The 17,071-nt window shown below is 37.7% G+C and overlaps 1 long non-coding RNA gene across 1 annotated transcript in view; it reads left to right on the forward strand.

The window, feature by feature from the left end:
* The window catches only part of LOC145518645 (uncharacterized), a 39,373-nt gene that overhangs the window by 15,737 nt on the left and 6,565 nt on the right, over nucleotides 1-17,071 (forward strand). The window contains exon 2 of the long non-coding RNA XR_014063075.1: nucleotides 15,053-15,412. This is a non-coding gene — a long non-coding RNA (uncharacterized LOC145518645). The remainder of the gene's footprint in view (nucleotides 1-15,052; nucleotides 15,413-17,071) is intronic.

Consider the following 17,071-nt stretch of genomic DNA (forward strand, 5'->3'; position numbering starts at 1 on the left):
CTCTCCCCAAAAACCTTGGGTCTTGGCATTCCAGCCTCCTAATTTCTCTGTTCCTACATGAGAGCTGCAGAATGATACTGGAGATGATACCACTATTTGTAGGTCGGTGGCACTAAACATTCATGCCTCAATTGTCAGCCAATCTTTTTCTTTGTTAGAAATTTTTATTATCTCTTTATTAGAAAACCTTTATTTTGTGTCTTTTTTAGTGTTCTCTCTCCAATGCCTTCAACAGCTATTCCATTTTAAATAAAAATAATTTTATCAAATAAAGTCTGGCATAAAATACTATGAAGAAAAGAAACACCACAACCAGTCCCTTTCTTCACAAACCACCATTTTTAATGGGCTGATGTATTCTTTTAGTTATCTTCCCCAGCGCCACTGAATAGGGTTATTGTATTCATGTAGTATATGCAATTTTGCCTTCTGCTTTTCCAAAAATGCTTAATCATAAGCAATTTGCCTTGTTATTGTACTACTGAGGCATCATTTGAAATGACTTCACAGTTTAAAGAAGCTGTACCATGGTCTTACCACTGAGTTTCTTGAAAGGGTAGACATCACCTACTACATTACATTACTTACTTATATATCACTTACTGCATGATGTAGAACAATGGAGTTAAGCCTTGTTATTTCATGAAATGTACACGAACAAAATTCACCAATGAGCTCACATCACTGGTAAGGCTTAGGTTCAGTAAGTAGCACCATATCATAGCATTAAAAGGCATAAATCATACAGAAACATATCTCTTACTCAAGATACAGTCTTAACATGGACAGTTCAGGGACAGTATGGCAGAGTTGCCTCATGAAGTCTTTGGGGACACAGGCTTCCTGGATGTAGGCTCTGCCAGCAGGACCCTATTCACAGGACCATCCTGTAGTCCAAGATGGCTGCTCCATCTCCAGGAATCAGGTCTCCATTTCAAACAACTCAAAACATCTCAAGTTTATATCTGAGTTTAGTTTTTTCCTACAAATATGTTTTTCCTCATGTAGTTTCCATCTTGGTTATTTCTACCATGATGCTAATGAAATCTGAACAGAGGGCCATTCTCAAATGTTCACTTTTGCACTGTTTCTCAGCAAATCTGTGACCAAGTTTTATAAATTATGTCTTCACTATGTTTCTACAAATCCTTGCCTTCCTCTACTTACTCAGAATTGTGGTTTTGGAAAATAATTGTGATTTTTATTCTGATTTTAGGATCTCCCTTTCCTAAACCATATTACACACTGCCCAAATGATCTGTTGTTCATGCCACTTTTTTCATTTAAAATCTTTCAATGACTATAATTCACCTTAAGAATAAAGTCCTAACTTATTAGCCTTGTTTAAATGTCACTTGAGGAACTTCCCTGGAGGTCCATTGTTTAAGAATGTGCTTCCTCTGCAGAGGCTGCAGGTTCAATCCTTGGTCAGGGAACTAAGATCCCACATGCTGTGTGGCATGTGGGATCTTAAAGACATCTTAAATAAATAAAGTAAAAGCTAGCAATTTAAAAAATTCTTTAAAAGAATAAAATGTCACTTGAAGTCAAGTATCTCTTGAACTATCCAACTCCATTCCTCATCTGTACTTTAACTAATACCCAATATGTCTGTCCCAGTGGCTACTTCTTCAGAGCACATCTCATTATTATATGGGGACATGTTCTACTCAATTATATTGTTTCCCATGCCCAAAGTCCTTTATGTACATTTACCCACCTATGTTACTCATGCTTAACCTTTAAAATGCATTAAAGATGATCTTGCTGGAGCTTCCTTGGCACAACTTCCTTCAACCAAAAAAAAAATAAAAATAGGGCACTCATTTTTCTGTACTCAGTGTCCTAGGCATAAATTCACAGTCATACTTGTTATGTCATATAAAGTATGCTTGTCATCCTGAGTGAGTGACTACAGATCTGGAGTGTGACCTAAAGTATGACACATATAGACTGGCTTCATTTAAAGAGCCCTTACCTCCTTCTCCATTTCTCAGTGCCAAATTTCTGATCTCAATAGGTAGGGTGCATCACCAAGTAGGTGTACTATTTATAATAATACTTTAAAAAGATTTGTAACTATTAAAAGACAACACAATGATTTGTGTTGAAAATAACCTATTGTATAAAATAACCTATTGTTTATTTTGAAATGAGATCTCATATAAACAGATTTCTACTTTATAATTACTTACAAGAAACAATTAAAGGTTTTAACATCAAATTCTTGTTCCTTTTCCCAAAAAAGGGCTACAAAAGCAGTTTTGGCCCAGGGTGGGCACTTCTGTGTGACATGCATTGTTCTTGTCTCACATAACCTTGTCTTCTCAGAAGGTCTTGTATCTTATTTCAGAGTCCTTATAACTAATCACCCAGAGTTCTTGGTTATTCCGAAATAATCCTAGAAATGGCTTTCAGCCTCCAGGACAACTTACTACAGTCTCAGGTAAGAGACACTGCTCTACCTGCAGAATCAGTATTTTTAGTTTGGACCTTTGCAATTTTTCATCAACGCTATTTTCTTTTATGTACTGTGATGTTGGAAAGAGGTTTTGAGCTTCTTTTAGAGATCTATATTTCCATACCTACTAGGAGCGGGAACTGAACATTGATCTCCCCCCTATTCACAGTCCATGAAATTTCCTGCATTTCATCATAAAAATAGTGACTCAGAACATTACTTTTTAATCACTTCTTTCCCAGTTCAGTGGTTTCCAAATGCCTTTGTGTGGATGGGCTAAATCAGAATTGCCTGGAAAGTATATTAAAATTACAGATTCCTAGGCTCTGACCCAATCATAGAGAGAATTTCCAGAACTGAGGCCCTTTAATATGTGCTTTAAACAGGAACAAAGGCAATTCTTATTCCAACCCATTTTGGGAATTTGTAAGACCACAATGACTATCCCATAGCTAAAGTCAGCAGGTACTATTTTGTGAATAAAAACAAACAATGAGTAAGGGACATTCATAAACATTAAAAAGACTAAAGAACACTTTTGAGCTTTCCAAAATCTTTTTTCCAGACAAGTGGAAAACTATCAGCTGTCTGAAAAAGTAAGGCAGCCCATACTTATACATATAGTAGAATCCAGTACATATTGGCAGGCCGGCACTTATACAATGATAAGCAGAAAAAGTCATAGACATTACCAAATCCCACATTTTAGGGGATCAGAGAGCTGTGAAAGCGATGAGGATATAAAACTCTGAGGGATGGACTATTTCCAAGGTGACCTGTTCATATTTCTTCCTGGCGATAGCACTTGATAAGACACTCTTTGGGAGGAATGAAAAATCAGTACAATTTTGGAGAGATTGTTTTGTAGTCTAAATTGAGGAATTAGAAGGAACAAAAATGCCTGATCAGTCTTCCCTCTGAAACACTTACTAAATTCTGATGTTATGAGGATGGCTTCCCTGGAAAATTCTTCCAAACATTTTAGGAATAAATTATACCAAATTGTACAAAGTCTTCCAGAAAAAGTAAAGAAGAGTGAATACTCTGCCTCTGTTAATAAGGCTAACATAACGTTGATTCTAAAAATTTTTAAAGAATATTACACAAAAGAAAAATTACAAATCAGTAATCCAAATAAATATGGATGCAAAAATCATTAACAAATACTAGCAATTTAAACCCATTGATATATAAATATATCTTTAAAAGACAATACACCACGGCCAACTTGTGTATTCTAGTTCAAGTTTGCTTTAAAGTTCAAAAAGTAATCTATTTAATTTACTGCATTAACAGAAAAAATGAGATAATCATAGGATCATCCAGATAAATGAAGGAAGAAAAACTCACAAAATTCAAAATCTACCATAATTTAAAAAAAAACTAAATACACATAATATGGGCTCTTCTCTGCATATATATTTAAAAGTTAAATAAAACAATCTATGTACACTAAGTGACTCAAGAACTTTAAGCTAAAAGCCATTCCAAAACTCTATGTATAGGGTACTGAGTGTTGGGAGCATTTGTAAATGTTTAAATACCTATTAAATGAATGAGTAACTTTGTAGTCAATTAGATAATCAAAAATTTATGGAAAACATACTGTACAAATGCTATGATGGACATCAAAATGAAGTGATTAAGATCTCTACTCCAGTGGCTTACAATATACAAGATTATGAACCCATAATAATAGAATGATTAAAAGGTCTGATAAAATCAATGTTATGTGATATACACAAATAAATTACTAAAGAATAATATCCAACTGGAAGTTGGAAGAAAGAAATCCCATAGTAGGATAGTACTGAAACAGATCCTTAAAGTTAAATAAAATTTCATCTGCTGAAGACAAATCCAAGGTAAGATAGTATTCCAAGGCTGTTTGTTTCAATTCTCATTTTCACTTTATATTCAAAGAGATGATAGTCCATAAAATGACACATTGTTTTTGCTTCAATTTCCTTCTAGATCAGGTGATTTGTACTCCCCTCCCCCATCACAATATCATTTTGTTGTTGTTAGAATGCCTCTCATTCTAGCCTCATTTTTTGTGCTTATCTCAGAATTGTATTTTTTTGTCATTAAACTCCATCTTAGTATTTTCAAGGTTATTTTGACTTTTTTTTATTATCATTCAGATTCTTAGCACTAGTTGCAATTTATACCCAGGCTATATGATGGTTATGACCAACCTAGACAGCATATTAAAAAGCAGAGACATTAGTTTGTCAACAAAGGTCCGTCTAGTCAAGGCTATGGTTTCTCCAGTGGTCATGTATGGATGTGAGAGTTGGACTATAAAGAAAGCTGAGCGCAGAAGAATTGATGGCTTTTGAACTGTGGTGTTGGAGAAGACTCTTGAGAGTCCCCTGGACTGAAAGGAGATCCAACCAGTCCATCCTAAAGGAGATCAGTCCTGGGTGTTCATCGGAAGGACTGATGCTGAAGCTGAAACTCCAATACTTTAGCCACCTGATTCGAAGAGCTGACTCAGTTGACAAGACTCTGATGCTGGGAAAGATTGAGGGCAGGGGGAGAAGGGGACGAAAGAGGATGAGATGGTTGGATGGCATCACCAACTCAATGGACATGGGTTTGGGTGGACTCCGGGAGTTGGTGGTGGACAGGGAGGCCTGGAGTGCTGCAGAGTCGCAAAGAGTCGCAGAGTCGGACACGACTGAGCAACTGAACTGAACAAACTATATGATGGTATAAACCAACTATAGCATGATCAATTTCATATTTTTAATATTCTCAGTGATCGTCCATGTAGCAATTGACTGAGTTGAAAGTGTAAAGATTCAGTAATATTGATCACATTTAAGAGTCAAAATGGATCATATATAAAGGTTTATCTATTTTGATTGTTAGCTTTGGTGTTAAGTGTAATCACAATTAAATGATAAATTAGAGAAACATACTTTGCAGCATTTGAGACAAAGTTCATTCTTTATGAGTTCCCTACATGCTGGGATGTTTCTTTATTGATAGTGATGAGAGATATTTATGGCTATCCCAGAGCTCTTTGCCCTCAAATCCATTTTATGTGCCTCCTCTGTTTTACCCTGTATTGCAGAAAAATGCAGAAAGCCTATTTCCAGCTGTTTTTCTGTCAGCAGGAGGTCCTGGTAAAAGATTGAAACGTGGTAAGAAGAGAATACCAGGTCCCCTCGACCTCCTTCTCCTTCAAGCAGCATCTTTAGGAGCAGCTGCAAGTGACATCAGCAAGATGACTGAATAAGACATCCTTCACTGTGGTCCCCTCTCAACAACTGAACACCATCCATGGACAAAACTGCCTTTGTAGGGGCTTGTGTGACCCAACATCTTACGTCTAGGGATCCAGGAGGAGTCTCACCCACTCATATGTCAGATAAAAGGCACAGAGACCTCAGTTCCAGCTGAGGACCCTGCAGTGGCCCATGAACTGGCTCCAGCCCCTCACAGCCACAGCTGGGAGCCCTCCTAGAACACTAATTTATATAGTCACCATGGATAAGAAAAAAAAAAAAAAAACCTTTATGGGAGTCCTGGAGTCCAGGAGAAATATTTCAGCATGCTACTGAAGCAAAAATAAAATCCAAACTTGGACTCAAGGAAGAGGGTAAAAGGAACAGCTGGACTTCAACTGCATAACCTCTGCCTCAAGGCAGCAGAGTTCAGGACCAAGACAGTCCTTCTAGTGATATCTCCTGTGGAAGAAAGTCAGAGAGCATCTGGTCAGTGTCTAGCTTCTCCAGCTGTGTGGATACAAATCAATATATAAAACTCAGCTGCATTCTATACACTAATAATAAACTATCAGAAAGATAAATTAATAAAATAGCATAAAAAGAATACATTTAAACAAGAATAAATGTAACCAAGCAGGTGCAGGTAGATATGCACACTGAACGACTTTGATAAAAGAAACTGAAGAAAACACAAATATATGGAAGTATATTCTGTGATCATGGACTGGAAGAATGAAATTGTTAAAATGCCCACACTAAAAAATCTATATATAGATCCAATGCAATCCTTATCAAAATTCAAATGTCATTTTTTACAGAAATAGAAAAAAAAATCCTAAAATGTGTTTGGAACCCCCTGAATAGCCAAAACTACCCTGAAACATAGAAAAAGCTAAGGTATCACACTTTCTGATTTCAAGGTATATTGCAAAACTGCAGTAATCAAAACAGTATGGTACTGGCATAAAAACAGACACATAGTCCAATGGAACAAAAGCCATAGCCCAGAAATAAACCCTCATATATATGCTCATATAATATATGACAAGGAAGTCAAGAATACCAAATATGGAAAAGACAGTCTTTTTAATAAATGGTATTGCAAAAACTGGATAATCATATGCAGAAGAATTAAACTGGACTCTTATACTACTCACGAAAACTAACTGTAAATGGATTGAAAACTTAAACATAAGACCTGAAACAATAAAACTCCTAGAAGAAAGCATGAAGAAAATTCCTTTTTTCACCAAGAAATAAAGGAGGCATAACAAGTGTTGGTGAGGATGTGGAGAAATGACACCTCTTCTGCACTGTGGGTGGGAATGTAAACTGGTGCAGCTACTATGGAAAACAGTATGGAGGTTCCTCAGAAAAAAAATATTTTAGATAGAACTACCACACAATGGGTATTTATCCAAAGCTAATGAAATCAGAGGGAGAAGGCAATGGCACCCCACTCCAGTACTCTTGCCTGGAAAATCCCATGGACGGAGGAGCCTGGTAGGCTGCAGTCCATGGGGTCATAAAGAGTCGGACACAACTGAAGTGACTTAGCAGCAGCAGCAGCAGCAGCAATGAAATCAGAATTTCAAAAAGATATCTACATTCCCAGGTTTACTGCAGCATTATTCACAATAGCCAGCATATGGAAATAACCTAGGTAAGTGGAAAAAAAAATGGATAAAGATGTGATATATATCTATATCTTTATATTTATATAACATAGAGAGATACCATATAAAAATGTAATATTAATCAGCCAAAGAAACAAGGAAATTTTGCCATTTGTGAAAATATTAATGAAATTTGAGGGCATTACACTAAATGAAGGAAGTCAAACACTGAAAAACAAATACTGTATGACCTCACTTATATGTGAGGAAACTATAAAAGGTGAATTCACAGAAACATATAGTAGAATGGTGATTTCCAGGGGCTAGAGATTGGGAAAAAGGAGGAGATATTTGCCAAAAGGTACAAACTTCCAGTTATAAGATGAAAAAGCTCTAGGAATCTAATGTACAGCCTGGTGCCTATACTTAATAATACTGTATTAAGTATTTGAAACTTTCTAAGAGAGCAGATCTTAAATGTTGTCACCATTTTAAAAATGGTAATTATATGATGTGATGGAAGTGTTAACTAACCCTATTGTGGTAATCATTTCATATTATGTAAGTATATCAAATCATCACATTACACCTATCCTTACACAATGTTATATGTAAATTATATCTCAACAGAATTAGGAAAATAAAAGGAGCTTCATTTTCTTTCATTGTTCTAACTTCTGCGTAACTTACTCTTCATGATTGTGGCTACTGCTGGAACGTCCCGATTCCTAGCTTCAATAATGACAACTTCTACTACTTCTGACCCCCTTCCCCACCCCGCCTTGTGTCCTTCTGAATGGCTTTCCTGCCAGTTTTTGTCTTTTCAGTTCCTCTATGATTTTTGCTGTTGTTCAGTTGCTAGGCTGTGTCTGACTCTTTTCGACCCCATGGACTGCAGCATGCCAGGTTCCTCTGTTCTCCAATATCTCTCAAAGTTTGTTCAAATTCATGTTCATTGAGTCAGTGATGCTATCTAACCTTCTCATCCTCTGCTGTCCCCTTTAGAGACATGAAAGCAGAGGCCTTAGTCAGTTAAGCAAATCACTCTAGGTCATTCCCACATTAGCACTAAGTTTGGAGTTTTGAACCTATGGTTAAGTTCAGTTCAGTTCAGTCACTCAGTTGTGTCTGACTCTTTGTGACCCCATGAACTGCAGCATGCCAGGCCTCCCTGTCCATCACCAACTTCCAGAGATCACTCAAACTCATGTCCATCTAGTCAATGATGCCATCCAACCATGTCACCCTCTGTCAGCCCCTTCTTCTGCCTTCAATCTTTCCCAGCATCAGGGTCTTTTCCAATGAGTCAGTTCTTCACATCAGGTGGCCAAAGTATTGGAGCTTCAGCTTCAGCATCAGTCCTTCCAGAGAATATTCAGGACTGATTTCCTTTAGGATGGACTGGTTGGATCTCCTTGCAGTCCAAGGGACTCTCAAGAGTCTTCTCCAACACCACAGTTCAAAAGCAACAGTTCTTTGGCACTCAGCTTTCTTTATGGTCCAACTCTCACATCCATACATGACTACTGGAAAAACCATAGCTTTGACTAGATGGACCTTTGTCAGAAAAGTAATGTCTCTGCTTTTTAATATGCTGTCTAAGTTTGTCACAGCTTTCCTTCTTCATGGCTGCAGTCACCATCAGCAGTGATTTTGGAGCCCAAGAAAATAGTCTGTCACTGTTTCCATTATCTCCCCATCTATTTGCCATGAAGTGATGGAACCAGATGCCACAATCTTAGTTTTTTTAATGTTGGGTTTTAAGCCAGCCTTTTCACTCTCCCCTTTCACTTTCATCAAGAGGCTCTTTATTTCCTCTTCACCTTCTGCAATTAGAATGGTATCATCTGCATATCTGAGGTTGTTGATATTTCTCCCACATTCTTGATTCCAGTTTGTGCTTCAACCAGTCCAGCGTTTCACATGATGTACTCTGCATATAAGTTAAATAAGCAGGGTGACAATATACAGCCTTGACATACTCCTTTCCCAATTTGGAAACAGTCTGTTGTTCCATGTCTGGTTCTAACTGTTGCCTCTTGACCCGCATACAGGTTTCTCAAAAGACAGGTAAGGTAGTCTGGTATTCCCAACTCTTTAAGAATTTTCCACAGTTTGTTGTGATCCATAGAGTCAAAGGCTTTAGCATAGTCAATGAAGCAGAAGTAGTTGTTTTTCCGGAATTTCTTTGCTTTCTCTTTGACCCAACAAATGTTGGCAATTTGATCTTTGGGTCCTCTGCCTCTTTGAAGCCCAGCTTGTACATTTGAAGTTCTCAGTTCACATACTGCTGACGCCTGGTTTGAAGGATTTTGAGCATAACCTTACTAGCATACAAAATGAGTGCTACTGTGGTAGTTTGAACAGTCTTTGGCATTGCCCTTCTTTGGGATTGGAATGAAAACTGATCTTTTCCAGACCTGTGACCACTGCTGAGTTTTCCAAATTTGTTGACATATTGAGTGCAGTACTTTAACAGCATCATCTTTTTAGGATTTTAAAAACTCAGCTAGAATTCCCATCACCTCCACTAGCTTTGTTCGTAATAATGCTTCCTAAGGCCCTCTTGACCTCACACTCCAGGATATCCAGCTCTCTAGGTGAGTGACCACACCATCGTGGTTATCCAGGTCATCAAGATCTTTTTTTTTAAATAGTTCTGTGTATCTTGCCATCTGTTAATCTCTTTTGCTTCTATTAGGTCCTTACCATTTCTGTCCTTTATAGTACCCATCCTTGCATGAAATGTTCCTTTCATATTTCCAATTTTCTTGAATAGATCTCTAGTCTTTCCCTTTCTATTGTTTTCTTCTATTTCTTTGTATTGTTCACCTAAGAAAGCTTTCTTATCTCTCCCTGCTATTTTTTTGAACTCTGCATTCAGATGGGTATATCTTTACCTTTCTCCTTTGCCTTTCATTTCTCTTCTTTTCTCAGCTATTTGTAAAGCATCCTCAGACAACCACTTTGCCTTCTTGCAATTCTTTTTCTTTGGGATGATTTTGGTCACCATCTCCTGTACAATGTTACAAACCTCCATCCACAGTTTTTCAGGCACTCTGTATATCAGATCTAATCCCTTGAATCTATTTGTCACCTATACTGTATAATCATAAGGGATTTGATTTAGGTCATACCTGAATGGCCCAGTGGTTTTTCCCTACTTTCTTCAATTTAAGTCTGAGTTTTACAATAAGGAGCTCATGATATGAGCCACAGTCAGCTTCAAGTCTTGTCTTTGCTGACTGTACAGGGCTTCTTTATCTTTGGCTGCAAATATAATAAATCTGACTTTGGTATTGACCATCTGGTGATGTCCATGTATACATGATGCCCTTGATGTCCTGTGCTATTGAAAGAGGATGTTTGCTATGACCAGCGTGTTCTGTTAACAAAACTCTGTTAGCCTTTGCCCTGCTTCATTTTGTACTCCAAGGCCAAACCTGCCTGTTATTCTCTGTATCTCTTGACTTCCTACTTTTGCATTCTAGTTCTAGTCCCCCATGATGAAAAGGACATCTTTTTTTGGTGGTATCATATACATAACCAATTAACTGCATTTAAGTTTCTCTCCTCTAAATCCCTGAAATACTGTTTGATAAATTGATCTCAACTAGTGTAACTATTCATGTTTCAGATTACAAATTTACAAGCTTCTTTTACTGGCACAAGTATAGGTTGATTATTTCATTAATGTCACAAGGAGTAGGAGGGCAACGCTCTTACTTGACATAGTCAACAGATCGTGACTCTGGAAATTACTCTGTTAGTTAAATTAGCCAGAGAAGCTCAAGACTGCTTAGCACGAACTAGCATGTCATCACGTATATCTACCAAACTCATAACAAGATAGAGAAAGACATGCCATATCACTTCCCTTTAATAGATACAAAAAAATAACAGATACAAAAACCAAGTCACAACAAGGTATCATATTCATAGACTCTTTTGGTCCAAGAAGCTTAAAGTGATCACCTTGAACAGGATTTTCAATTCAGGGTAACATGTGGATGCTGTTTTGGCATTTGATCTAAAACATGCTGAGAATTCTCATACTAAAATTTTATAAAAGCATAAATTGAGACACAAAAAGGTGAGAAGGCCTGTCTATGGCCAAAGCATTGGCTCAAAACCCTTGTAACTCTTGTCTTCATACTCCCATCAAAGCAAGACTTCACAACTACTCTTTTATTTACCTCCAATATCCCTTTTGTTATCCTAAAACCAAAGAGAATTAAGTTACTGTTGTGATCATTCACATTAGATTTTAATTTTATGATGGCAAAATCCTTGTTTTATGTGATTTATAATCCTTGCAAATCCTAGAACAAGGCTTTCAAATTCAGTCAATGCATAGATATTAATTTTCTACTATATTCAAGACAGCATGTTATGTACTTCTATAGCTAACCAAGATTTAAATCAGATTTCATGCTATATGGCTTCCCAGGTGGCACAATGATAAAATATCTGCCTGCCAAAGCAGGAGACAGGAGTTCAGTCCCTGAGTTGGGAAGATCCCCTGGAGAAGTAAATGACAACCCACTCCAGTATTCTTGCCAGGGAAATCCCATGGACAGAGGAGACTGGTGGGCTACAGTCCATGGGGTCGCAAAGAGTCGGACGTAATTGAGTACGTGCACGTACATGTACACACACACACACAAACACACACATACTATATGCTGCATTAAGCTATATGAATAGATGAATTGGACTAATAGATTAAATAGATATAAGCATTCATCTAATCATGTTCACTTAACAAATATATTTTGAGCACCAACAAAATAGGCACTATTTTATGTACTGATGATAGAGCAGTGAATAAGATAAACATGGTCCATGCCTTCCTGGAGCTTTTAAATTAGTGGAGGAATAAGACATAAATAAACTGCAAATAATTTCAGACTGTAATATATACTGTGAATTACAGGAATGTAATTGATGTTGTTATAAAGGATAAAGGGTTGTAGGAATACTGTGTACAGTTTTACACAACACAACCTTAGGAGGAACCATCAGTGTCAGGGCAGAGCAGATTTGTGTATTTATTGCAAAAATTTCCCGGCAGATGGCAGTAAAATGTCTTTTTCAACTAAACTGGTGTATTAAGATCCCTTCTCACAATGTAAGTAAACAGTCTTAAGGAAGGACTGCTATTTGCCAGTTTGGCCAAAGACACCATGTGGATGAGCCGAGGCCCTCAAAAAGGGAGGTGACTTTGAAAAGAAAGTCAGATAAGACCACTTTGATGAAGTGACATTTAAGTTGAGGATAAAGAAGAGCCAGGCATTTGGAGAATAAGAACACTCCAGGAAGGAGGAAAAGCATGTGCTTGACCGTATTAATTCTTATTTTGGGCTTGTTTGTTTTGACATTTCATGCTTACAATTAAAAATCATGAAGCTCTTTGTAAGCGACCATCATTTTCATTAGCAGAGTCTGTGTTTTGCATGGTTTGTTTTTCCAGTGGTAATGACCTTGCCTCCTTGCTCTCTTCTGCAAGCTCACATTTCCAGAGCTTTCGACTGAGGTTGGGATTGTAATCTTTGGTCACATAACCTGGCTGACTGACCTCTTATGAACCTTGGGCAGAGAAAAACAGCAGTTGCAAAAAATTAAGTCCTTTTCATGACAGTGACTACCATTTGTTGAGCATTTAACTAAAAACAAGGCACTATATTAAACTGACACTGTCAAGGAAAAATACGACAGCTATAAATTCATTTCTTCCATTTTCCTTGCTTCTACATACCAGCTACTGTGCCTTTTAACTGTAAAACAGTTAAAATAGGTATAACTTAATATTATTATGATAATAATAACTGCTAATATGTGTAGAGTGTTTATTAAATGCCAAGTACTATGCCAAGAGCTTTACTAACTTTAGCTCATTTAATACCCAGGTGGCGCTAGTGGTAAAGAACCCACCTGCCAATGCAAGAGACATAAGAGACGCAGGTTTGATCCCTGAGTCGGGAAGATCCCCTGGAGTGGGGCATAGCAATCCACTCCAGTATTCCTGCCTGGAGAATCCCATGAACAAAGGAGTTTGGTAGGCTATAGTCCATAGGATTGCAGTTGGACATGACTGAACCAACTTACACACACATGCTAAGGGCTTTACTAACTTTAGCTCATTTAAATCTTGAAACATAGACTAGGTAATATTTTACCCAATTTACAGAAGAATCTGAGGCTTAGCCTATCTCAGATTTGTTGAGCTGGAACTTTCCCTAAGTATCCTGACTCTAGAACTCATGCTGTTAATTCTTAACATGGCACATGGTCTGTAGAAAGACTTTAATAAGGTTTGTTATTACCAAAGGATTGTTATTCCCTGGTAGCTCATACAGTAACAAATCTGCCTACAATGCAGGAGACCTGGGTTCAATCCCTGGGTTGGAAATATCCCCTGGAGAAGGGAACAGCTACCCACTGCAGTACTCTGGCTGGAGAATTCCATGGACAGAGGAGCCTGTAGCCATGGCTACAGTCCATGGGGTTGCAAAGAGTTGGACACGATTGAGTGACTTTCATTTTCATTACTGGAGGCGGATAGCATAGTATAAAGAATACACATTGAATAAGTGGACATTCCTACCTCCCTTGCAGCTCTAATAAATAACACTGAGAGAAGATATTCCAACTCACCAAGGTCTCCACATCAAACAGGTCAACCTAACTCAGCCATCATGGAACTTCCATTTTGCTGGATACATCACAGCTTTTCTGACCTCCACTAGTTCAGAAAGAAGTCACCACCTTCCCCAGTGTACTTCTTAGGCATCCTTCATTCTCCCAAAAATATGTGATTTCAAGAAGGAGATACAAAGCATGCTTAAAATTGTCTTCATTCATCCAGATCCTCCCTCCCAAGAGGCTCCTACTGGTGTCCCCTAGCTGACAGAAGCAAATGGCTAAGAACACCAATTATCAAGAAAACACTTGTTATAAGAGAGGTGTTCCACTCATATATTGCAGGAATCTTTTAAAATATTTAAAGTGTTGTGTGGTAGACTTTTGCAGAAACTGGCAATTCTGAAGTACAAAGAAAACCCACATCATAATACTAATTTGCTAAAAAGACAATCCAAAGCCAAGAGACTATTTAGACTTGTCATTTTATTAAACATCATAAACTGCCGTGTTATAGGCACAGTGGAACCAATAAACCATTAATACAGCATCATGCAATAGCCAAGAGCAGAATAGGAACCAGCTTTGATCAAGAGCAGGTGTGAGCACAAAGCAGAAAGCAAATTGTTCAATCAATTAACGGGAACAGAGTTAAACACTTTTGTCTATCTGTAGGTTATAAATCACTGCATCTCAGTGGGAAAGGCTATAATAATTCCATAACAAAGCTCAGTGATTCTAAACACTCTGCAGTAAATCTTTTATCAGACTCAGCCCGGCATCTCTGATCCAAGAGTCAATTTTCACTTTCAGCCCAAATCAGTGCCCAGAAAAGACTTTAGTGAAAGGGACTTGTGAGCAAACTTCCAAATACCAGATCTGGATAAATAACTACAAGTTCAGTGGCTTATGTGAACTGTTGAAACATGTAGAGCCAAGCTGGAAGATGTGATATGAGGCATCTGGGGTAGAACTAAGTACTTCAGAGAAGCCAGGGAAAATTAAGAGTCACTCAAGGATACAGGCATCCAGATATTTTCAGTTTTAAAAATTGATACCAACAGATGTTTATCTTTTTTTTCTTTTTGCCCTAGACAAATGTCCCCTCCAGTCTTTGAAGATGGCTCCCTAAAGCTGAAAACTCCCTCACCTATAGCAGCTAAAATCCAAAACAAGCACTCTGAAAAGGCCCAAGTTCACACTTGGAAGTTTGGAAATTAAAAAATCACAAACCAAGCCACAACCTACTTAGATCACCTAAGAATGGGCTCCTGTTCTCTGGACTTTGTGATTTCCACCCAGCCCTCCACTTCCACCATATAACCTCAGTGGGCTTCCTGGAGTCCCCCCAAGAGAGCCAGCTTCCACTCAAATCCTGGACTAATCTTCACCCCCAGTGAGGGACATACAAGAATCGCTCAAGTGTGGCAATAATTCACTAGTTCAACCTCAAGGTCAGTCTCACTATCAAGTCTTTTTGTTCTTGATAATAAGGTTCCCAAAAAACAAATTCTTGCCAAGTTCCTCACAGTGATTAAATTGGTGCCTTGGACTCTTGAATGCCAGTGACTGGATTTTGTCCCTGAACCTTAATTTCCCCAGTATGTGTTCTAAATCCCTACATATGCCACAGCTTATTTGCTTGTATCTATTTATTGCTCTGCATTATCTTGACCTGCCTAGATTTTCCCTTCTCACACCAACAAATCTCTCAGCTTTAGAGTTAAACCCCTGTTCTTTCTTTCCTTCCAAATATTATTGTCTATTTAGGTAAGAAAGAGAAAATAACCAAGTCTCTGACCTAAGAGTAACTGTAGGATCCACATCAAAATTCTGAATTTGAATAAAATCAAGATTCAGTCCTTGGATCGTCCCGATCTCTGGGTCCTATTCTACCCCACAGAACCTAAGGAACCTAAGGCTAAGACCCTAAAAGAACACTAAATATAAAGGTGACTTATTACTTAAAGGTGATAAGACAATAGTCTTCATTGATAGCCACTCCCTATGATTCCATATTGCTAACTGATTTGTTTTGATCTGATTTCCTTTTTTGCCCATTTTGCATAATCAGACTGGACAATACCAGGATTAGTTTATACATACGTTAATGTCTGCATTAAAAAAGGTGTTTGGTAATTTTGGGAATAGATGTACAAACTCGATCCCTAACAAGGATAGTTCTTTATTTCAACAAGAATACTTTGCCTTAGACTGTGTTCTGCTGTGTCCTTTGTTACATGAGGTTTTCCACACAGGTATCTGAAAGGTAAAGATTCACCCAGTCATCCAGCCTATACCATCTAGCTCATTTTTTATTAATGACATGTTAATTTACAATTAAAATCAGAATTCTATTCCTTCAATATTGAAGTATTAACATAACTTTTTTTTTTTTAATTTATCTTTCCTGCTGAGAACTTGCTTGTCAGTATTTCTCAAACTTTGTTGAGTTTTAGTCGCTGAGTTGTGTCCAAGTCTTTGCGACTCCATGGACTACAGCTCTGCCAGGCTCCTGTGTCCATGGGATTTCCCAGGCAAGAACACTGGAGTGGGTTGCCATTCCCTTCTCCAGTGGATCTTCCAACCCAGGGAGTGAACCCACATCTCTTGCACTGGCAGGTGGATTCTTTACCGTTGAGCCACCAGTAAAAAGCTTATGTTTTCATAAGGAAACTCTCAAACCAATATTGACCCAATTACTCACACTTCCTCTCTTTTTTCTTTCCTTCTTTCTCTCTCCACACCCACTCACCCACACCCACACACACATACACACAAATATTTATTTATTAAATCCCATCCACTATTTTAAACAGAAAATAAAGTTGAAAAACAGCAACAACAACAATGAAAACACCAAAAAATTCCTCTACGTTTCTGTACTTTTGGCAGTGATGGACAAGACATCCAAAACTGCAGATCTCAACCCTGAGAACAAACACTGTGAAGATCAAACCACGAAAATAACAACACAGTTTAATGAGAATCTAATATTATGCATCAGATCATTAATAGTTACCTTTGAGAATTACAGATTTTACCAATTAACAACTTCTGGACAAATACATTATTTATTCATAGAAACGGATTTGATTTTCTTCACCAAACCA

This window comes from Giraffa tippelskirchi, chromosome 8 (assembly GCF_054371585.1).
Source record: "Giraffa tippelskirchi isolate mGirTip1 chromosome 8, T2T-mGirTip1v1.2.pri, whole genome shotgun sequence".
In the NCBI taxonomy this organism is placed as follows: domain Eukaryota; kingdom Metazoa; phylum Chordata; class Mammalia; order Artiodactyla; family Giraffidae; genus Giraffa; species Giraffa tippelskirchi.